This window comes from Apium graveolens, chromosome 9, assembly GCF_009905375.1.
Source record: "Apium graveolens cultivar Ventura chromosome 9, ASM990537v1, whole genome shotgun sequence".
NCBI classification, from domain to species: domain Eukaryota; kingdom Viridiplantae; phylum Streptophyta; class Magnoliopsida; order Apiales; family Apiaceae; genus Apium; species Apium graveolens.
The window spans coordinates 64,895,785-64,920,903 of NC_133655.1; positions in this window are offsets into that span (position 1 = coordinate 64,895,785).

Sequence of the window (25,119 nt, forward strand, 5' to 3'; positions counted from 1 at the left end):
GGAGAAGGGTTATCAAAATGGTCAGAGTTTGGTGGTAGAACCACAATGTGGGAAAATTTACTTGAGAGTTAGAAAGTGCAATGCTAAGAGAGTATCCCTATTCATTTTCTATCTGATTCCAAGACGGAATCCTTTTAAGGAGGGGAGACTGTAATAACCCCAATTTTTGGAATTTTTGAAACACTGATGAATAGTAACTTTTTGCTGATGATGTTGATTAAGGAAAATTATCAGACCACGCTATATAGGAATACTGTTATGAAAATTCTAAGATCGTATTAGTATTTCATAAAGTAAATGAGTGTATGTAAAGATCGCCAGAATCAAAATTCGAACACTTTGATTTTTCCCGAAAATCCACCAGATACCAAAAAAATTGAGTATAAGGTAACATGATTAAAAGGATTTAATTTCAAGGATTATAAGAGAGGATAATAAAAAGAATATAAATAATTGAGAAAGGTTTAGGGGAACCCAAGTAATAAGATCCCGGATATGATCCCTCAAACGACGAACGAGAACGAAAGTTAAGTGAACCGTAAAATAAATACGCAACCAAGAGAAAAGATTGTACAAGAATCCAAGGTATTATGACATCATCAAACCACAAGACAAAGACATGTGGCAAATAGATGACACAAGCAGGATGACATAAGCATGACAAGGGGTTTTTTTTTGTTGGTTGATTTTGGGCCATATAAAATTTACCATGGTAAAAAGCTAAAACATTTGCCAAGAAAAAAAGGAATAGCAACCAAGAAAATATCATAAAACACAAAAATTAGAAGTTGACTTTTTCTTCCAAGAACAAAAGCTCTCAGCCAAAATAATACCAGCAACTTCAAACTGCCATATCTCCTTCAATATTCACTTAAATGTTGTGTTCTATATCTCGTTGGAAAGGTTTTGAGATGGCCTACAACTCTTGTTCACAAGTCTCGTCCAAATAATCATGGTAAGATCATCATATTTACAGTTCTTTCAATAGGACGTTTAGAAACTTCAAAACCTAACTTTGTGTTCTTGATTTCTTTGGAAAGATCAAGCTTGTAGGAGGTTAGATTAAGGCTCCCTAAGGCTTCCTAGCAACTTAACACCTACCAAGGAAGGTATAAACTTCAAACCCTAGCATTTACTTTATTTGTTAGTAAGTTTAATGGTTGGTTTTGTGAAATGAGAAGCATGGATTGTGATTATTAGTAGTTTGGTTTGATTTGGAAGTGTTTGGGTAATTGAAGCTTAATTATAGTTCATAGGTCTTGATTGTGGTTGTTTGAGTTGAAAAACTTGGAAGTTATGGAATGATGTGGTATGTTTTAGGTGAATTTTTGTTGTATTGATGGTTATGAGTTGGTTGGTGGTTGATTGGAGTAGTTTAAACATTGGTAATCGCGTAAACATAGCCGTCATAATGCCCATTTTTATTCAACTGCTTGTTCTTAGTGTTCAAGACAGAAAACTCAACAACCAATCTGTAACATTGCCATGTTTAGCTAGAGCGTATCATTATCTTTGTTTTGATAAGTTGACCGCTTGGTTCCGATGTACGGTTTAGGAGAAACGACTGTTTTAAGTAACGGCATTTCATGAACGAACCTTTACCCCTCGCTTTCATTTGAGACCTTGTTTAAGGCCCTTAAAAGACTAATTGGATTACGGAACAATTATGTAAGGTGGGTTAGGCAGTTGGTAGAGTATTCGCGAAAGAGTCGCCTTAAAATTCATAACGATTAATTTATTAAAATTAGTGGAGCCGAGGGTACGCAAGCGATTAACGCAAATCGTTAAGCGTGTAAGCGACCGTTAGGGTATGGGTGAGTTTTGACTAGTTTCTTAAGCAACCGTGGTCTAATTCCAGATTATGTTTTTGTTAATAGGTTACCGGACCCACTCTAAGCTTAAGTCTATCCCGGAACACTCAAGCAAGTTTTCTACTCGTTATACTGTTGTTGTGATGTATATAATTGTTTGTGCATTATCTTGTGATAAGTGCATGGTTGTTATTAGCAAGTCTTGCGAAATATTGGAGCATATTGATATGATATATATATGCATTCCGGTTTCGTAATCTTGATATCTCATTGTTGATTCAATTGATTATAAACTGCATAATACCTATGCTAGAGATAAGCAATACTTGCGTATACCCTTAATATATGGGACCCAGAGTTGAATATTTTCCTAAACCGGGAGGCGATGTTCCCAAGTATATTATGTATATATATATATATATATAGTTTTCAAAACTATTAAACGAATAATGTTTATTCGATAGTTTTATATTATAAATGAATATTATTTTGAATATTCATTCGAGGACTTATGACTCCGCTTATTTATTTAATGAATATTATTTTGAATATTCATTCGAGGACTTATGACTCCGCTTAATTTATTAAATAATATTCTTTATTTTATTAAAGAATAATGTTTCAATATTTGCCAAGTATTCGGAAAACGATTGATACGATCAAATCATTCTTACTTTAAATATTTCCAGAGATTATTTTCAAATTTTATCAAAACTATTTTTGGAAAGTTAGAGCGGATCCCAAAACTCGTTTTCAAATTTAAGATCATCCTTTCGAAGGGGATTTAAATACTCTCTTAAAAATCTGAGGGATCCGGCTCCGTGATGTATTTTTATATTCGCAACAAGGTTGCTGTTTTAATAAAAAAAAATTGATTACTTACCCAACACTCGGGAAGTAAAATTCTTGGAATAAGTTAATCCATGAACAGGCATCGCCTGGGAAATATCGGTGAGTTTTCCTTTCCAACTACATATGACTTCTTGGTGGAGCTGTATCAACAAGTTTCTACTTGGGGAAAGGGGGAATGAGCTTTATGTTTCAGAGTCATGGATTTCATCTGAACTAGGAGTGGCATAAGTGGTCGAGTGGTGCCGGCCCAGCCTTATTATATTGGCCCAAATGGCCCGGAAGTTCCGCTAATACGGTCCATTACTTAGGAGTCCAGTGTTCGGTTGACAAGTAAATCCGACTGTTCTCCTCTACATGTAGAAAATGGTAGGGTTGCACTACTGCGACTGATCATCGTGAGTGGTCTTCCTGGCGCGACAAACTCCCGTAATGAGTTTATCATCCAGTTGGAAATTTCTGCAACACTACCCTGAGCACTTTGATAGAAAGGCTACGGTTGGGTGATTGTCGAGTGTTGGCAGGGTCGAGTTTTCGAAATGATGTTTTCATTAAATGAAGTATCTCGTAACTTCATTTCATTTTGATGATATTTCAGAGATTGATTCTATACAAGTTTTGTCTTGTAACTTCATCTGTGGGATGAACTATTTATACCTTGAACGGTGGTAGTTCAAGTAGTATTCGAAAAATATATAGGTATATTGAAGTATCTCGTAACTTTATCTTTTCAACTTATATCTAGTTAATGATTATCTTATGCATGACAAAGATTTTCAGAATAATGTTGAGACAAGGTTAGATATATGAGATCACCTTGCAACTATATTTTCATACAGTTATAAACTGGAACTCTGTGTATATTATACATGTCAAAGGATTTCAAAGATTTTGAAAAGTATATATGTGTATATATACTGAATATTTTGCGACTTCGTCGCATTAAGATATCAAACTTGGTTCATTTCTGCTTGACCAAGACTTGCATGAGTACTATGAAGATGCTCATATATTGTTAATTATTATACATATTATTTCGGTGGGCTTGTTCCTCACCCTTGCTTTCTTCTTTCATCACACAACAACAGATAGACAAGATGAACAGGACCAAGCTCCCAATTCGTGAGCGGATAGGAAACGTTCTGCAGTTTCCTAAACACTACAAAAACACATCAAAAACATAAATAACTTGAGTACAAAACATCAACTTAAAGCTTTATGAAGCGTTATTAATGGATATAAATGCCACTTAACACGAAGTACCAACTTCCACACCTTCTGCCTCTCGAACTGATTGAGTTCTTCTTGCATTGCAATAACCCAATCTGGATCTACAAGTGCCTCATCCACTTTCTTAGGTTCCATTTTTGAGAGGAACCCTGAAAAGTGAAATTCATTCTGTGTGGCATGTCCAGTTCTCATTCCTGTGTCAGGATCACCAATAATCAGTTCAAAGGTAAGGTCTATATTCCAAACTCTTTATCGAGGCAAATAAGATCTTGATATTTTCCCTTGTTCAGCATGATGTTGAGTGTGAACTGTACATCCTCTTCCTGCTCCCCCTGAGTTGCTGCCACCATGACTTGATGATTCTGATCTTTGAGTAGTAGTTCTTGAAGGAGTTCCTGCATGATTATCATAATCATTGTTTCCAACATTACAACCACTTAATTCAGGATCAATATTGCCATGGTCTACAGGTATGGCTCTAGCAATCTAAGGTTCTTCTATATCTAAAGGATCATCTAACAGGTTCTCAAATTCTAAAGATTCAGAATCCTTTTCTCTTTGCAGGCTTGCAAACTTGGTGTCGTCGAATATTACATTAAGGCTTTCAATCACCTTCTGATCAGTAATCATATAAACCCTGTAAGCTTTAGATTCTAGAGATTAGCCAAGAAATATGCCTTCTTTCGCTTTGGCATCAAACTTTCCCAGATGCTCATTTCCTTCTTTTAGCACAAAACATTTAGCTCCAAACACATGAAAGTATTTCAGTGTTGGTTTCCTGTCAGCCATAATCTCATAAGGAGTCTTGTCATGATCTTTATTAATCAGGGTACAATTTTGAGTGTAACACACTATATTGATAGCTTCAGCCCAGAAGTAGGTAGGAAGCCTTGATTCACTTAGCATAGTCCTTGCTGCTTCTACCAAGGTTCGATTCTTCCTTTCTACTACTTCATTTTGTTGTGGAGTTCTTGGACCTGAGTACTGTCTCGAAATACCTTTCTTTGTATAGAATTCATTTAGAAATGCATTCTTGAATTCTGTCCATTGTCTGATCTGATCTTTCTGACAGGTAATTTCGTTTCCATCTCAATCTTCTTTATATGATCCACTATTAGCTGAGGTGCTTCATCCTTGGATTGCAAGAACAACACCCATGTGTATTTGGAGTAATCATCGACTATCACCAAAGCATATATTTTCCTTTATAGTGACAGCACATTCACTGGACCAAATAAATCCATGTGAATTAACTGATGGGGTTCAGTTATGCTTGTCATTTCCTTGCTTCTATGTGATGCTTTCTTTAATTTCCCCTTTTCACATGCCTCACATAGTCCTTCTTGACAGAATTCCATATGTGGTAGTCCTCTCACTAATTCTCTCTTAACCACGGAGTTTATTATCTTGAAGTTCAAGTGCGAGAGCTTCATGTGCCATAGCCAACTTTGTTCTACTGAAGCTTTGTTGTAGAAACATCTCATTACTCCATCACAGGTAGACTTCAAGTTAGCAATGAACAAATTACCTTTCCTCACTCCCTGTAAATCAAGCTTCTCATCTTTCCTGTGAGTGATCAAACATCTTTCTGGCCTGGAATCAATATTATATCCCTTTTCACAAAACTGACTAACGCTCAGAAGATTATGCTTCAATCCTTCCACAAGAGAGATGTTTTTAATGATGACATTCCCAATTTCTAAATTCCCATATCCTTTAGTAAATCCTTTGCTGTCATCTCCAAAGGTAACTATAGGGCCACCTTTCTCAACCACACATATGAGCAGGGACATTTCTTCTGTCATGTGCCTAGAACAACCACTGTCCAGAATCCATATGATATTTTCCTTTCTTACCTTACCCTGAGATGATTGTGATGATTCCTCTGTAGAGTCTGTCATAAGAGCCAGATTTACATACTCTTCCTCTTCATCCGAATCAGTATCATCCTAGATTTTTCCTTCATCAATATACGCTCTTCCCTTTTCCTTAACCACATAAGCATTCACCTTCTGTTTCAGCTTCTCATTCTTCCTCTTCAGACCTTCATAAGTTTCCTTCTTTTCATAGGAATCATTTCCTTTTGCTGCTTTGGGCTTTCTGCACTCAGATGCAAAGTGCCCCAACTCATTACAGTTGTAACATCTTATTTTGCTCTTGTCTACCCAACTTGACTTATAGCATCCTCTGGAGCTTGACCCTGATGAGTAGCTTCTTTTCTGAAATATCCCTGATGAACCCGTTGGTTTGTAGTTGGGTTTCCTTCTGAATCTTACATGACTAAATTTTGCAGCCATGTATGCCATAGATTTGTCCTCCAACTGTTCAAGTTCTTCCTGAGTGTAAAACTCACTTTCATCCTCTGGCTCACCATGAGCAATTTCAGCTACGACAATTTCCTTGATTGTTGAGGAGGGTGCAACCTTGACTTCTTGAGCTTCAGATTCATGAACTACAAGTGCAATGGTTTTTGCAAGTGCCGTACTCTTACTGTCAATAGAACCGGGTCCATAGATAATAGCTCTCTGCTCTTGCTCCAGTTCATGGGTTCTTAGTTTTCCATAGATCACATCCAGAGACATGGTAATAAAATCAGCTCTTTCCCTGATTGATGTGTTCTTTTGTTCCAGGTGAACTGGGAGCGTCAGCATAAACTTTCTTTTAGACTCTCTTATAGGATAAACTTTCCCTTGCAGCTTTAATTCACTTAACAATCTTGTGTATCTCTCAAATAATGAAGATAGTGTTTTTCCGGGTTGAAGTTTGAATGCCTCATACTGAGTAGTCAGAATATCCATCCTGTTTTCTTTGACTTCTTCTGTACCTTTCATTAAAAGCTCAATTGTATCCCACACATCCTTTGCACTATTACTTCATAGAAGTTAATGACTCATATCATTATCGGTCGATTCCACAATTATGAGTTGAAGGTTTATGTCCAGATTTATCAACTCCTTGTCAGTCTCCGTATATTTAGATGGATCCCTATGAGTAGACGAGGAAGGAATTCTTACGCTAGTTGCAGTGGTTGATTCAACAACTACTTCCAACGGGACATAAGGGTCATTCAGTAAAATCCCAATTTAAAGTGGATTCGAAGCTTTCATAAACAACATCATATTTTTCTTCCATAGGTTGTAATTATCTTTGTCGAATGGGGGAACCTTGATACTTCTAATTCTTTGGTTATTCATCATATTTGCGGAATTAAGATTATTTAAAGATCAAAAATTTGAAGAGATGAAATTTTTTGAAAATTAACAAAATCAAGAAAATTTTCAAGAACTTGTTTCTTTCTCTGGATCTTGATTTGTATGTCAATCAACAAGCTCTGATACCAATTGTTAGTCCCAAAGTATCGTAGAAGGGGGGTTGAATACAATACCTATAATCTTTTTGATTCGTTTACAAGTTCTTCGTTATAAGTGCGGAATCAAAATAGACACAAAATAATTCGAGCAATGTATTATTTTATTAATATAATGCTTGAGGTTGCTACTAAATAATCAATGAATTGATTAGCTACTATAAATTCAGCAACACAACACTATATTTACAAGCTTAATAAATGAAGTTCTTTAATGGAGCTCCCGTAAACACTTTATGTTGAACTGAAGAAGATAACCAAATGAAAATATAGATTCATTTGCTAGTTTGTAGTCTTCAAAATCATTTGGACAGGTGGCTTAATTTGGACCACTCATTTCATTTGAATTTACTGCATTACAATTCTAAAAATCTCCAAAGTGCTAACTGGCGACAAATAAATTGTTAACCTGCGACTAGAAAGTCTAACCTGCGCCCAAGAGCTTATCTTACGACAAGATCTCAACCTGCGACTAGACTTTCCAACCTTTTACTAATTCATGTTAACTTGTGACTCATTCTTCAACCTGCGACTGTACTTCTGATTTTGCCTTAGACAAATTTTCTCACAGCTCAACCTGCGACTATATAGTCAACCTGTGATGATATAACAAACCTGCGACTGTGTAGCTAACCTGCAACTGTGTACAATTGCTTTAGTGAATTTCTTTATCCCAATAACTATATTAATTATATTTTCCATGTGTTGCTGAATTAAATCTCTTCTGTATTGTTGATGTTTAGTGCACTGGTCTGGTTCACAAACAACTAATATGAGTTGATATAATTCAGTTCCCTTTGTACTGTAAAGCTGATACATCTTTGAAGGTTATTTCTAGCTTCAGTCACTGAACCCTTGATCTTCAATACTTCAAATCAAACTATGTAACTCCCCCTAGAAGTCCTTTGATGTCTTATTCTTCATGGAGGCTTGAACATGTTAATGAACTTCTTCCCATGACCAGAGTGTGGACTTAGAGAGTCATTTGCATCTTTTGATTCTTTGTATGTATCATATCTTCATCTTTAGGGTTCCTGTGCTTCACAGTTTAATATCGTTTATCTGTTTTTGTTTTCATATTGAGTTATAATTCTTCGATTACATGTTACATTACATTATGCTTTACAATTATCAGCTGTAGGAAGCATATTAAAGATTGCATCTTTATCCCTTTTCATTGATTCAGTTGTGTGTACTAAATTTAATTTTATTTCTGCCTCCTCAATTCCCTGAACAGCCAAGGTTTGATAGGCTGTTACAGGATGAGTAAATGTCTCAACATCCAAGGAAATGGAGTACATAAAAGTTATGTAATGTTGCTGATATAGCCTTTCCTTTTCAGCTTCATTGACATCATTAACTCATGTACAATGGGTGCCAACCTTTCTTCTGTACATGCTTTTCTCTCATTTTATCTCTTTTTTTACATCAGGGGCTCCCCCTGACTCAGTATCCTCATACCCTCACCTTCACCTTTTAAGGTTGAATTCCTCTCACGTTCTTTTGCCACACTGGAAGAAATAGTATGCATCATTGATCTCTCATCCTCTCCTTTTCCCCGGAGCAACCAGCCTCTCACTCGGATCATTCTCTTCCCTCAGTTCTAGAAGTGATTGGAAAACCATTAAGTCATATGAACTTGTTATAGATTTTGAAATATCAAGTATTTTTGCAAAGACTTTCAACTGCTGTAAAATAACAGTTGAAGGTGTGGTTGCGACTATCAACGGATGACTATTGTGAGGCGTATCCATTGAAGGACAATCAATTATTAGAGGATATATATTCATGGATGAAGAAGAAACAAGAAAAATAGAATTTAAAACTATTGTGGAGTCTGTGGAAATTGATTTCAAATTTTGATGCACAGACCCCCAAATAGCTTGTGAAAGAATTGGCTAGTGATGATCACTAGTTTGAGTGCCATTAGTTTTAGAGATGGAGAATCGGAAATTGATGTAAAAATCATGTCTGCATCTAGAGAGATAATTGGAGAGTTGTGTGCTTAAGGTGTTTCGATTGTTAATGAGTGGGGTTGTAACTCCACATTTGTTGGAGCCACATCAACCTGACTTTGAGAAGGTACAGATACCAAGTCCGTGACTTTGGTTTGCACTGTGTGTGCACCCTGTGATTCCATCATGGTTTTAGATCTTCTATTCCTGATATAGGTTTGAGATAAGTCTTTAGTTTCCCTACACCTTTTGGCCCGTGCTCCTGGTTGGGAGCATATTTCAACAGTTACACCCTTTTGGGCCGATGTTACTAGGGATGAGCTTATATCCTTTTGTAGCACTAAAGTCTTTTGAGAGACTACAGTGTGGCTGGCTTGGGTTACCCTGACCTCACTCTCCTTATCCTTGGGGCTTCTTTGATATTCATCCCTTCCCTCACCTTTCTCACTACCCTGAACACTCCCCTCGGGTGCTTTAATGATTTTTACAACTAGTGTCTTTTGAGAGACACTAGAGGTGGTTTTCCTTGGCTTGGATTTAGAAACATTTGGTTTAGTGGATTGGGTAGGAATCTGTTTGGTCACTGTCACAGATTCCATTACCACTATAAAAGGCAAAGAATTTGAAGGCTGGGAAGAGATGGAGAGAGAGGTGGTTACCTGACTTACCCGAGGTGCCTCAAAGATAGGAATATAATTGAGAGGAACCTCACTATTGAGGTTGTTCCTTATGAGGTCTGCGAGCACTCTCTTCTCTTGAACCCAACAATCCAGTTTATTGGATGCGTTCTCAATTTTTAGGTCCTTAGAAATATAGTTAGCAAGCATCATAAAAAATCTAGCATAATACACATTCCTAGGCCTCTTTTGAACATCCCCTAACTTATACCCTATCTCTAGCATGACACGGTTTCTAAAGTTATAATACCTGTCTGACATGAGCATATATAACATGTTGATTAAAGTATAATTAACAGCATCAAAATTGCTTATTTTACCAGAAAACACTTTGATAAAATCATCACACAAATAGATCCATCTTTCCTAAGTCCTTTTCTTTTAATGCTACCTACACTAGCAGTGTCTTAAGCATAACCCATGGATTTAAGCATATTAGTTACATCAACATCAATGTGTGTAGAGTTTGTGTTATTTTCTAGTAATCTAAAGCATGCTTGAATCTCATCACAGTTGATAAAGTAGTTATTACCTTTGAGAGTGAAGGCAATAGTCATGTCCTTAGAGTTGAAGACAGCAGTAGTCCATATTTCTTTAACAACTTCACAATAGATGATTGGTGACTCAAGCATAGAATCCTTGAGTTTGCAGTTGCTTATGAAATCCATCATTCTGTGATAGTCCCCATGAGCAATGCTTTTGTCCAACAGAGCAACAAAGTTGTTCTTCTCATACACGAACCCTAACTCACTTACCAATATAGTAAATGTTGATTCATCAAGAGGCTTGGTAAAGATGTCTATAATTTTCTTCTCACTTGGAACACAATGAAATTTCACAGTACCATTCATAACATGTTCATCAAGTGATACTTGATGTTAATGTGTTTTGTCCTTGAATACTGCACAAGATTTTTAGTAATGGCAATGGCACTTTTATTGTCACCGAAGATTGGAATTTTGTCTATATGTAAACCATAATCCGACAATTGATTTCTCATCGATAGAATCTGTGAACAACTGCCAGCAGCAATGTATTCAGCCTCAGCTGTAGAAGTAGAAACTGAGTTTTGTTTCTTACTAAACTAGGACACCGGCTTATTATATAGAAACTGACATGTCTCTGTTGTACTATTTTTTTTCAAGCTTGCAACCTGCATAATCTGCATCTGAATAGAGAATTAGATCAAAACCAAAATCTCTAGAGTACCAAATTTTAAGTTTTGGTGTCCCTTTGAGATATATGAAAATCCTCTTAATAGCTACTAAGTGAGATTCCCTAGAATCAGCTTGGAATCTAACACAAAGACATGTATCAAACATAATATCAGGCCTACTAGATGTAAAATATAAAAATGAGCCAACCATACCTCTATAACTTGAAATGTCCACAGACTTTTCAGTTGTTTTTAATCCAAGTTTAGTGGCAGTGGCCATGGGAAGTTTTGCAGATGTGTAATCCATTAAACCAAACTTCTTTAATAGATCATAAATATATTTAGTTTGACTAATGAATATCCCATCACTAACTTGCTTAACTTATAAACCAAGAAAATAAGTTATTCTCCCATCATGCTCATTTTATATTTGCTTTGCATCAATTTGGAAAACTTTTTGCAAAGTTTATCATCTGTATAACCAAATATTATAATATCCACATAGATTTGAAAAAATATACTAGAGCCATTTACATTCCTAAATAAAAGAGTTTTGTCAACAGTTTCTCTAGAGAAGTGATTTTCTTAAAGAAATTTTGACAAGTTGTCATACCAGGCTATAAGTGCTTGCTTCAATCCATAAAGTGCTTTTAATAGATAGTAAACATAGTCTATAAAGTTGGGGTCTTCAAAACCTGGAGGTTAGCTAACATAGACTTCCTCTTCCAATTCTCCATTCAGAAATTCACTTTCACATCTATTTGATAGATTTTGAAATTGGCATGGGCTGCATAGGCTAGAAAGATTCTGATAGATTTAAGTCTTGCAACTGGAAGAAATGTCTCATCAAAATCTATTCCTACTTGCTGAGAGTATCCTTTTGCAACCAATATAGCTTTATTCCTTATGACTATGCCATTTTCCTCCATCTTGTTTCTTTATACCCACTTGGTATCAATAGAATTCTTGTTTTTAGGTTAAGGTACCAGCTTTTATACTTTATTTCTTTCAAATTAATTCAGCTCTGTCTCCATAGATAAAACCCAATCTGGATCCATTAGCACCTCTTCTACCCTCTTTGGTTCTTCCTGTGATAGAAATCTAATGTATAGACATTTATCTTGAGTTATTTTCCTTGTTTGCACTCCATATTTTACATCACCAATGATCAGTTCAAATGGATGATTTTTAGTCCATTTTCTTTGAGGTGGTAGTTTTGCTCTAGATGACGTGGCCTCGTTGGTGTCTTTATATGTGAATGGGTGTTACTAGATTATGATTTGGTGGATCTTTGATATGAAGATTAAGTTTTGTCAAACAATGATCTAGAATGACCTTTAACGCCTATTGAAGAATGATCATCAAAGGATGTTGTATTTTGTCTTTCAATGGATGACGCGCTTTATCTTTCAACGGATGTTGCACTTCGTCTTTCAACGGATGCTGCACTCTGTCTTTCAACGGATGCAGCACTATGTGCATCAACTGTTGTTGCTTCATTGACAAGTTTGAATATCCTTTTTTTCATTCCTTCTAGACCATATTCATCATCACCATCATCATAGTACATCTCAACATTATCAAATTTGAGTCTTTCATGGAAACCTTCATCTTCCAGTCCTTCAATCTTTTTGACATCAAAGACAAGATGTACAGATTTAATAACAATGTTTGTTCTCATATTGTAGACTCTATATGTTTTTCCAACAACATATCCAATAAAGGTACCTTTTATCAGCTTTTGCATCAAACTTTCCATGCTGGTCAGTTTGATTCCTTAGAATATTGAACTTACATCCAAAAACATGAAGAAAATTCAGTGTTGGCTTCGTTATCTTGAATAATTGATATGGAGTCATGCCTTTGGATTGATTGATCAAAGAAATATTTTGAGTGTAACATGCATTGTTGACAGCCTTAACCCAAAGATAGGTTAGTAACTTTGATTCTTCTAGCATAGTTCTTGCAACTTCAATCAATGACCAGTTCTTTCTCTCAACAACTCCATTTTGTTGTAGTGTCCTTGGAGTTAAGAACTCATGCATGATTCCATTTTCCTTACAAAATAACCTCATTGTAGAGTTCTTCAACTCAGTTCTAGTGTCACTCCTGATTCTTCTGACTTTGAGATCGAAATGATTGTTGACTAGCCTGATGTGATTGATAATGATTTCACTTGCTTCATCCTTTAATCCAAGAAAGTATGTCCATGAGAATTTTGAGAACTCATCTATAATCACTAGGAAATACCACTTCTTAGAAATTGACAATACATTGACTGGTCCAAATAAATCCATATGTAATAGTTTTAGTGGTTCATAAATTGTTATTTCAAGTTTTCTTTTGAATGATGCTTTTTATTGTTTTCCTTTCTAAAAAGCACCACATAGTCCATCCTTTGAATATTCAACTTAAGGAATGCCTCGAACAAGGTCTTTCCTGACCAACTCATTCATTATCTTGAAATTCAAATGAGATAGCTTCTTGTGCCATAGCCAACTTTCATCTTGACTTGCTTTGCTGAAGAGACAATTAATTAAATCTGTATTCGTGGAGTTAAAGTCAGCTAAGTTAACATTTCCTCTTCTTATTATGGTAAGGACCACTTTATTGTCCTTTTTGCAAGTGACAACACATGCTTCTGAATTAAAGGTAACTGAGTTTCCATTATCATGCAGTTGGCTGGCACTCAAAAGATTGTATTTGAGTTCATCAACTAGTGCTACTTTATTAATGATGATATTTTCTTTTGAAATCAATCCATATCCCATTGTATATCCTTTGATGTCATCTCCAAAGGTAATTCCAAGGCCAACTCTTTTCTTAAACTCTGTAAGCAGAGTAGAATATCCAGTCACGTGCCTTGAGCATCCACTATCCAAGTACCATAGATTCTTTCTATTTCCCTGCACACATCAAAACCAAATCAAGTTGATTTTGATACCCAAGTTTCCTTGGGTCCTTCCTTGTTAGCTTTCTTCTTAAGTTTCTTAGACTTTCCACCACTAGATTTAGGTGATTCAAGATCAACCTTTATTTGGGGTAGGACTTTGAAACATATGATTAGTTTGAGATTCATCAGAAACATTGTGGTTAACATGGTATGGTATAGGTGATGTATACATGCTATTCTAGAAAGACATGCTATATGGCATTAATGGCATATTAAATGCAGTCTGGTAAGGATTGTGTGTAAATTATATATTGGCAAATTGAGCATATGAACTCTGTGGAGGCATAATAGACATGGCATGCATAGGTGACATAGGCATGTTATGCAAAGAAGGGGGTGTAGATATGGGAGCATTCTTGACAGACTTGCAATTAGTAGAAAGATGATTAACACTATCTCACTTTACACATATTTTTCTAGGTGCATACTTATCAGGAATGTAGTTGTTGTGTTTCTTAATTCCTACTTTCCCATTCCTATTAGTTTTCCTTTTAGATTCCATTTTAGCCTCAATCTTTTCTAATATGTCATTAAATTGCTTAACTGACATATGCCATATATTCAATTTAATTGAATTCTTGGTTTTGTTTGACTCTCCTGAGACAAAATTATTTATTACCGAACCATATTTTTCATTTAGCTTTGCTAGCTTTTCTTGGCTAATGGCCTTTTTCTCCTTCAATGGATGAGCTTCATCATTCAACGGATGAGCTTCATCATCCATTGATTCAACATTCGTTGACACACCATTAACTAAATCTGGGTTTAGTTTCTTCTTATCTTTCTTCCAAGCTTCTTCAAAAAATTATTCAATCCCTTGAACTTTGGCAATCTGTGCACTAACATCCCTAAAAGATTTCCAGGCCTTAATGACTTCTTGTTCTCGTTCAAGCTGCTTTCTCGGAATTTTTTCTTTCTTCAAAGACTCTGTTAACTCTTCACCGAATTTCTAACGCATCATTTCTATCACTCAAAAACAATATGTTCATGGCCTTTTTGTCTTTATGGACCGCTTCAATGTCTTCATCAGTCCATTTTGATTTAGGCTTTGGAATAGTTTGCTCATTTCCAGCAGCATCAACAGCATATGTAGCAGCCCTGAGAGGAATATGAGGTCCATTTTCTATGCATTTGACATAACTTTCATCTTGAAAGAGTAGATGAAGGTGCATCTTCACTTTTCAGTGATGATAGTTGTCTTTGTCTAGAATTGTAATCTTCACTCCAACATCATTCATGCTCATGTTGTTTGATTTCTTTGGTCTTTAAACTCTTTGTATATTTTATATCTTTGAATTTGAAAGTATTTTCTAAAGATACAGCTTGCTAAACTCTTGAGTTCTTACTTTTTTTTCTAAAATACTCGCTACACTTAATTTATATTGAATCAAGTTTACATGTGCAATACGACAAGAATAATATTTCTATCAGCTAGGTCCAAGCACATGCTTCTTCAATTCTCTGTCCAATACAATCCAAGTAAGATATAGCATATTTGAACATCCTTGTTTTGCATTGAAATAAAAATGCATCATTTTTTTCTAAAACATGTAAGCAGGCTGCTAAATTCCTTTTGTGCACTATCAACTCAAGTGACTATGTCAGCCTCTGTCATGTCACAATCAACTGTTATCTTGTTGATCATCCATTGAAGATTCATTGATGTTATCTGTTGAAGCTTTATTGTTATCATTCGTTGACACTATAATAGTATCATTCGTTAAAGCTTTCTTATTAACATCCGTTGAAGCTTTATCTGATATTAATTAAAGACCTCTTGACTAGCTTATCCGTTAATGGCATAATGAGTCATTTGTTGAAACTTGTAGCTTAGCAGTTGAAGATATTTCCTTTGCAGTTGATACTCTTTCACTTATACAAAATTACAAGGTATTTTATATTTACACTTAACCCACCTATTTTGTATATCTTGCTTGTAGTCAACATGACTTAGAAATCACTAAAACTCCCAAATCCCTCAGCTATCATAGTGTACATAATGTGCTACATACTTATTAATATAAGCTACTCCTTAAACAGATAGACAGATTGTGGTTATTCATTAAAGACTTCTAAATGACACTTAACAATTCTACCTAAAGTGTTTTGGTGAGTTATCATCAAGATTACAACATATTCCTAACAATTTCTCCAAATAAAAATTTTCAAATTAATTTAAGTGTCATAAATATTAGTTTAAGATTATAATACTTTTAGATCTCTATGAAATAATTCATATAATAATTTATGTGAATAATTTAATTATTGTTATATTAATAACATAAAAGTGAACAAATCAAGTTATATAATTGAGTTAATTTAGAAGTTTTATTTAAAGTAATTTTAACATATTCAGTTACTTAATCTTTCCAGATCATTGATATAAATATAATTTGATGATGTTTCATGAAAAATACTGCTAAACCTAAAGTAACATGGTTAGCACAAAGAAAATATATTCATTTAGCGATTTTCTTATTTTATCGGGAGTAAAAATATATAGTGTCAATTATGTTGGGACCGAAAAAATATATTATTTTAGCGAGGTTAATATTTTATCGATTATTACTTCATCAAGGTTCAACTGTAGTATGATTTAAGTTTTTACAACATGAAATAATTTTGTATCAAATTAAACAAATGTGTGGGGTTCAATATATCATTCACAAAATTTTTAATAGAAAATAATGTTAATTAAATGAAATAAATACAATTTACTTTTTTTATTAGGGTAATGTCAAAAATTGTTAAATGATAATACATTTTCCAAATTAAATTAACCATTAGCATTTTTAAATTATAAAAATTTATAATGCATATTTTTCTAACGAAATGTGTAACGCCCTCCAAACCCGGGGTATAAGTCTGGGGTTACTATCTAATCACCAAACCTGTACAATTCGATTAACAAATAATAAAAAAATGAATCTAAACCCCTTTAACACTAACCAGGATCTTTTTAGGTTGAAGTATGAAAACAAGAACCACTAACTACTTTATTACAAACCAAATTCAAAATCTTACAAACTCTCTTTATTACTAATCATTGTCTAACCAGTTTTAAACTAATTTCATCTTTTATTCAAACACACACACACACACTAACTATCTACATTCCACCTGTTCAGGAAATTCAAAGCTTTCTTCCTAGATTGGGATCAACACCTTGGGTATGAGAGGATCCCGAGGCTTGACCCGCTTCTTTACCACTCGAGTCCTGATGGGTTTCATATTCCTTCTTCACTGAAAATAATAAGGTGAATAACAACAAAAAGGGGTGAGCCAAAAATTGCTCAACAAGTCCGCAAAATATAAACAGTGTTAAAGCAGTTTAAATGAATCGGTAGCTTGGGTATATCTGCAAAGATATAACCCCGCGAGAATAGAAAGAAGGCCATTACTGGCGAGTACAAACGAACTAAACTGGACACAAGTTCGCATCTATACCCTGCTGATCAGCCGGGATACAGTGCAGATCTATATCCCACTATATAGATCCTGTCGGGCATCCATGCACTAAGGCCCATCTCAAGGATCAGGTTATATCCCGGTCCTTAGGATTAAGTAAAATTAATCTCCAAAAGTATCACTATCCAGTCCATGGAGTAGTAAGCGGAACAATCAGTATGCTTTGATATATTCTAATCACCAGAATATATCAATATGTGTGATTAACAATTGGAATATGAACAATGAATTCAAATGAAAAGGAGAAATCAAGAATCGAAATGAAATATGAACAAGAATCAAAAGATTGCAATCGTGATACGAATTTGAAGAAATATCACTATTCTGAAATTAGAATAAGGGAAAAACTTGCCTTTTACCCGACTCACTGCAATTATGTCACCTTCGTCTATCACCGACTCAACCTGCCTTGCTGGCTTAGCTTCTGTTAGAGAAATAGACTAGTTTAGTCATTTCGTACTTCAATTGCGTCTTGAACCGACTTCACATCGTTCCTATTGTCTATCCATGTGCTTATGACTGACTCGTATATTTTATATTAACAAGTAAGTCTCGATTAACCACATAATACACATAAGCACAAAATCATTTTTATAGTTAAAATAATTTTTAGAATCAAAATCGACTCGTTGATTGCTCAACTGATCATTATCTGACTCGTTTCCTATTTTTTGAAATTTTTGGACTCGTATCGGCATGGAATTCGACTGATAATCAAACAAATAACAAATTCAACTAATTTCTAGAAGAAATTAGGTTTTAATATTATTTTTAACGAAAATAATTCATTTTTCTGAGTCAAAGGGCTTTCGTTTCGCTCGAATCGGACTAACAGTCTAATTAATATCAATTAAACACGAATAAATCAATTTATTATTCAATATAAATAATTATTACTAATTTTTAAACCCTAAAGTAATTTTTAAATAATTATTTAAGAAAAATCAGAACTAAAAATGGTTTTTCTATAATTTTTGGAATTAAAATGAATTTATTATGATTTATTGAAAATTATTTGATTAATCACCAAAATAATTAATCATTTTTAAATAATTAATAAATAATTAATAATTAAGAAAATATTTAAATTTGATTTTAGAAAATATTTCAATTTTTTTTACAATATAAATCAATTAATTAAATAATTCATTAATCAATTTATAAAATATATAAAAATATAAATAAAACAAAATTCCAGAAACACTTGTCAGAAAATAAACTCTGACAATTTAGGATCAAAATCGGGTTTTCTGTTCGGGTCAAATGGGTTGGGTTCCGGGTCATGAAGAACATGACCGAAAATTACCCAGAATCCGGCCACCGGCTAGGATTCCGACCAACCAAAAATCAGGCCAAAACAACATCGTTTGGTACGGATTTTGAATCCAAACCATTCCAAATCACTTCCACAACACAACCACACCGTTCAATCATCGGAATCATCCCTGTATATCATTCTCCGATCAAACCGACTTAAAACCCGGCCAAACTTCGAATTTCTTCATTTGTACATGAAACTTAACGTTCTATAGTGCAAATCAAAGCTAAGAATACATACAATTAAAGCCCTAACAATTCAGAAACCAAATATTCACCAAAATCACGAAGCTATGTTTTGAAAATTAAACATAAACCCTAATAATCGTGAATCACTATTCAGGCATCGTTTGTTCAATTAAACACCATGAATTGATTGCAAATAACATCAGGAAGCTATATCAATCATCAAAACATCATAATAACCCTAGAATCAAAAATTCCTAATTCGAACATAAACCTTAAAAATCGAAAATAAAAAACAAGGCATTAAAACATGAAATTGACGCTGGAAACAGAAAGAACAGATCAAAACCTTCGATTTAGGTACTGGAATCAATTGATTTGATGTTGTAATCTGCTCGAAATCATCGGTTTAATTCTCGACCGGACCCTGTTCTTCCCGACCCGATTTGCAGAGAATTTTGGAATTTTCTGATTTTTAATTACTTAATTAATTATAATTAAATAAAAAATTAGGCTATTTATAGTAGTGAAATTAGTACTCCTAAATAAAATTAAGGCCCTAATTCTACACATTTTAAAATTAATAAGCCCCTAATTTTATAATTTTTGAGTATTAATATTTAATTTATAAATATTTTATATATACAATATATATGTCAAAATTTCCCAAAAATTATGAATAATGCAAAAGTACAAAGAAATGATATAAATAAAAGTCCTATAATTTTATAAAAATAAAAATGTGATTTTTGTGGGGTTTTAAACACCCAATGGGGCCCGGAAAAATCATTTTTCGCAAAATGATAAAATTTATAAAATACCCAGATTTTCAGAATATTGCGATGGTAAAAGTCGTTTGATGAAAAATAAGGCCCATTGTTTTATTTGAAATACCTGCTTTAAAATCATGGTTTGGGTCGTAAAACTTTTGAAATGCAAGCTATAAATGAAAAAAAAATCTGAAAAATACCTTTAAAATACCGGGACGACACAAAATGCACGTAACACATAGCAATTAGGGTTTGACAGTTAATTTTACATAAATGACACATTAACACACATAATTTATTATAAATATGATATAATACAGACGTAAATTTCCCAGACGTTACATCCTCCCCCCCTTAATATGATTCTGTCATCAGAATCTCACTATGAAAACAACTGAGGATATTTCTCTAACATTTCACTCTCAAGTTCCCAGGTTAATTCTTCAACCATAGGGTTTCTCCACAACACTCGCACTAAAGACACAGACTTATTTCTCAACACTTTCTCTCGCCGATCTAAAATTCTTATCGGTTGTTCTACAAAAGACAAATCAGGTTAGATATCTACCGGTTCATATTCTATTACATGCTTAGAATCAGGTTTATATCGCTTAAGCATCGATACGCGAAACACATTTTGAATGTGTTGCATATGAGGCGGTAAGGCTAATTCATACGCAACTTTTCCTACTTTCTTCAAAATTTCAAATGGTCCGACGTATCGTGGCTTCAATTTACCCTTGTTGCCAAATCGGGTTAATCCTTTCCATGGCGATATTTTGAGTAACACGGGCTCTCCTTCCTGATAGTTCATATATTTCCTTGCTTGATCTGCATATTTGCGTTGTCTATTTTATGCTGCAGCCAATCACTTTCGAATAATAACTATCTTTTCTTTAGTCTGATGGATTAATTCTGGACTCAAAATCTTGCGTTCTCCAACTTCATCCCAATTTACTGGTGATCTGCATTTTCTTCCATATAACGCTTCGTACGGTGGCATTCCAATGCTTGCGTGATAGCTGTTGTTGTAAGAAAATTCTACCAAAGGTAGATGCTCATCCCAACTGCCTTCAAAATCAATCGCACAAACTCGTAGAATGTCTTCAATTATTTGGATAGTTCTTTCACTTTGCCCATCGGTTTGTGAATGATAAGCAGTACTCATGTTTAATTTAGTTCCTAGGCATTCTTGAAATTGTCTCCAAAATCTTGAATTGAATCGGGGATCTCGATCAGACACGATAGATATTAAAACTCCATGTCGCATCACAATTTCCTTGAGATACAAGTGCACTAGCTTGTCAAGCGAAAATCTTTCATTAATTGATAGAAAATGTATCGACTTTGTTAGTCTATCGATGATTACCCATATCGCATCATGATTTGCTTTAGTTCTTGGAAGTCCTACAACAAAATCCATCGCTAGCTGTTCCCATTTCCATTCTGGAATATCCAATGGTTGTAGTAGTCCACTCGGATGTTGATGTTCCGCTTCAACTCGCTGACATGTGTAGCATTTACTTACCCATTCGGCTATCTCCTTTTTCATATTTGGCCACCAAAAGTTTTCCTTCAAATCACGGTACATTTTTGTACTTCCTGGATGAATGGAATACTTTAAATTGTGCGTATCTCACAATATTTCTTCTTTTTAATTCTGCCACATTAGGGATCCAGATTCTTGATGCAAAGCGTAGAATTCCTTCATTATCCTTCTGAGTTATAATTTATTCTCCTGTTAAGTCGTCATCTTGACTCATCACTTCTTCTTGACAGCGGCGAATCTTCTCTAGTAATTCCGGTTGAAAAGTAATAGCGTAAATAGCTTCAGTAGATTCATTGGGAACGCGAATTTTGATTTCCAACTTATCAAATTCCTTGTCTAATTCTTCACATGAAGTTAACAGATTCAATCTCTCTTTCCGGCTTAGCGCATCTGCCACAACATTCGCTTTCCCTGGATGATAACTGATCGTAACATCGTAATCTTTAATTAATTCCAGCCATCGGCATTGTTTCATATTCAATTCCTTCTGCGTAAAGATATACTTCAGACTTTTACAATCCGTGTAGATTTCGCATTTCTCACCGTAGAGATAGTGTCTCCAAAGTTTCAACGTAAATACGATCGCTGCTAATTCCAGATCATACATAGGATACTTCTGTTCATGAGGTTTTAGCTGTCTCGAAGAATATGCAATGGCGTTACCATGCTGCATCAGTACACATCCTAATCCGCGATATGAAGCATCGCTATAAATGACAAAATTTTCATGCTCGTCTGGAAATACGAGTACCGGTACGGTTACTAACCGATTCTTCAGCTCTTGGAAACTTCCTTCACATTTGTCATCCCATACGAACTTTTTACTTTTTCGTGTTAACTTGGTCAACGGCGTTGCTATTTTCGCGAAATCTTTGACAAATCTTCTATAATATCCTTCCAATCCCAAGAAACTTTGAACATCTGTCGGTGTCTTTGGCCTTTCCCAACTCAACACAGCTTCAATCTTCGCTCGATCGACTTGAATGCCTTCTCTACTGATGATGTGCCCTAGAAATTGTACTTCCTTCAACCAGAATTCACATTTCGAGAATTTCGCGTACAGTTGCTCTTTTCTCAGAATTTCCAAAGCTATCCTTAAGTGCTCAACATGCTCTTCTTCCGTCTTTGAGTAAATCAAAATGTCATCGATAAATACAATCACGAATTTATCCAAGTACCTTTTAAATACTCTGTTCATCAGATCCATGAATATTGCTGGCACGTTGGTCAACCCGAATGCCATTACAAGAAACTCATAATGTCCATATCTGGTACAAAATGCAGTCTTGGGAATATCTTCAGCTTTAATTTTCAATTGATGATAGCCCGATCGCAAATCTATCTTCGAAAACCATGCGGCTCCTTTTAGCTGATCGAACAAATCATCGATTCTCGGTAAAGGATACTTATTCTTGATAGTGAGCTTATTCAATTCCCGATAGTCAATGCATAATCGCATGATGCCATCTTTCTTCTTCACGAACAATACTGGTGCACCCCACGGAGATACACTGGGTCTTATGATGCCTCGGTCTAGAAGATCTTGCAATTGCATTGACAATTCCTTCATTTCAACTGGAGTCATTCGATATGGAGCTTTCAAAACTAGTTCTATACCTGGCGCTAAATCAACTGTAAATTCAATTTCTCGATCTGGCGGTAATCCTGGAAGCTCGTCTGGAAAGATGTCAGAAAATTCACATACAACTGAAATGTCTTCTATTTTGGGACTTCCCTTCTCAGTATCTAACATGTAAGATATATACACCTCACATCCCTATCAAAGCAATCGTTTGGTCTGTAATAATGTCAGAAATTTCTTTCGCTGTTTTTCGCCTTTGAATATTACCGTTACATTTTCCGCAGTTCGCAATCTCACTTTCTTGTTTGCGCAATCGATCTAAGCATTATGACAAGCTAACCAATCCATTCCCAAAATGACGTCAACCTCTCCTAACTTAAAAGGAATCAAGTCTACGGGGAAATGATGTCTGCCTATTTCTATATCGCACGCAGGACATACTAGATCTACTGGAACTTGGTCGTCATTCGCTAATTTTATAATTAACGTCTCGCCCAACCATTCAATTTTGCAATGTAACTTATCAAGAAATTCTTCAGAAATAAATGAACGAGTAGCTCCATAATCAATTAATACTTTTGAATTTACGGAATTCACCAAGAGCGTACCTACAATTACACTAGGACTTTGTACTGCTTCTTTCATTTTCATGTTGAAAGTCACTGCTCTGGGTTGATTAGGCGGCGGTGGAGGAGGTAATGCCAACACTTTCGGAATACTAGCTGTCATTGCTGGTCCTTTGCAATTCCTAGTGATATTCCCTTTCTTTCTACACTAGTAGCAAGTAATTTATACTATTTTTCCCGTTGGACATTCGTTAGAATAGTGCCCTTTCTGCTTACATTTGAAACACGTCACATCCGCTTTGATAAAGATGCAAGTATGTTTCCGTCCACAAGTTCTATAGTACGGCACTGGGACCCTGATAATTCCCTGCTGACTGGGGGCTTGGAAACGATTACCTATTTTCTGGATACCTTGTCCTATCCTTTTGAAATTCAAATTTGTCCGGGCTTGAAATCCTGACTTTCTGCTGGAACGGTCTTGGAAACTTCCCTGTCCTCTTTCTTTTTAAGATCTTTCGCTTTCCCCTTAAATAATCAAGGCTTTCTGGACTACGACGATATACGTCGTTAATTTAAAACCTGCAACTTGCCCACGGATCCACGGTCGTAATCCTTCTTGAAACCTTTGGACTCGTTTTACTTCAGTATCAACTTATTCTGGAACGAACCTAGCCAATTCAGTAAATTTGGCTTCATACTCTGTCACAGACATACTTCCCTGCTTCAGTTCCAAAAACTTAATCTGCATTTGATTTCTCACATAGCGAGGAAAATGTTTCTCTAAGAACAGCTCTTTAAACTTATCCCATGCAATAACATTTTCACCTTCTAGAGTCTTTTTAGATTCCCACCAATAATTCACTTCTCCTTTCAACAAATAACTAGAAAAGTCAGTCTTCTGGTCTTCACCTACCTTTACTAGCGTAAATGCTTTCTCTATTTCTTTCAACCAAGTGGTAGCCTTAATAGGATCTGCTTTCCATCAAATTCTGGAGGTTTGACCGACTGGAACTATTTGAAAGTAACAATAGGTATAGCTAGTGGTATTTGAGGCTCGGTACGAGGTAGCTCTTGTAACATTTGCTATTGAATCTGCTGTTGTTGTTGCTGCATCTGTTGCTGCATCATTACCATCTATTGTTGCATCAGATGGAACATTTGGTTTATAGTATCATTGGTTTGTTCTTCGGAATTGCTGTTAGAAGTCTCAGTCCTAGTCTTTCTCTTTGGTGCCATTTTCCGATAATAAAACAAGTGATGTCTTTTTAACAGTTTATTAAACAATAGAGAGTAAGTAAGAAAACAGTTTATCCTGTTATTAACAAAATTTAGATTATAGTTCAAAAAAAAGAAAAATAGTTTGTTTAATATAAAAACAGGAAATGTAAACAGTTTATGTTAATATAAAAACAGAAAATGTAAGCAGTTAAATGAAGTGTTAGTTCTTTTCTTTTCTTTTTTTTTGACAGAATTTAAAATACGAAAACATGTAAAATAATAAAGTAAAGGTAAATGCTGTAAAACTGTAAAGACTGAAATTTAAATAAAAGAAATTTGAAAAGTTTATTTTATATATGACACCAGCCTCAGGTGTAAGTGCTTGGTACAAAAAGTTTCGCTCTGCTGGTCATGGTTGCGGCTACAAGTCAAACTAACTACTACAAGTCAAACTACTACTACACA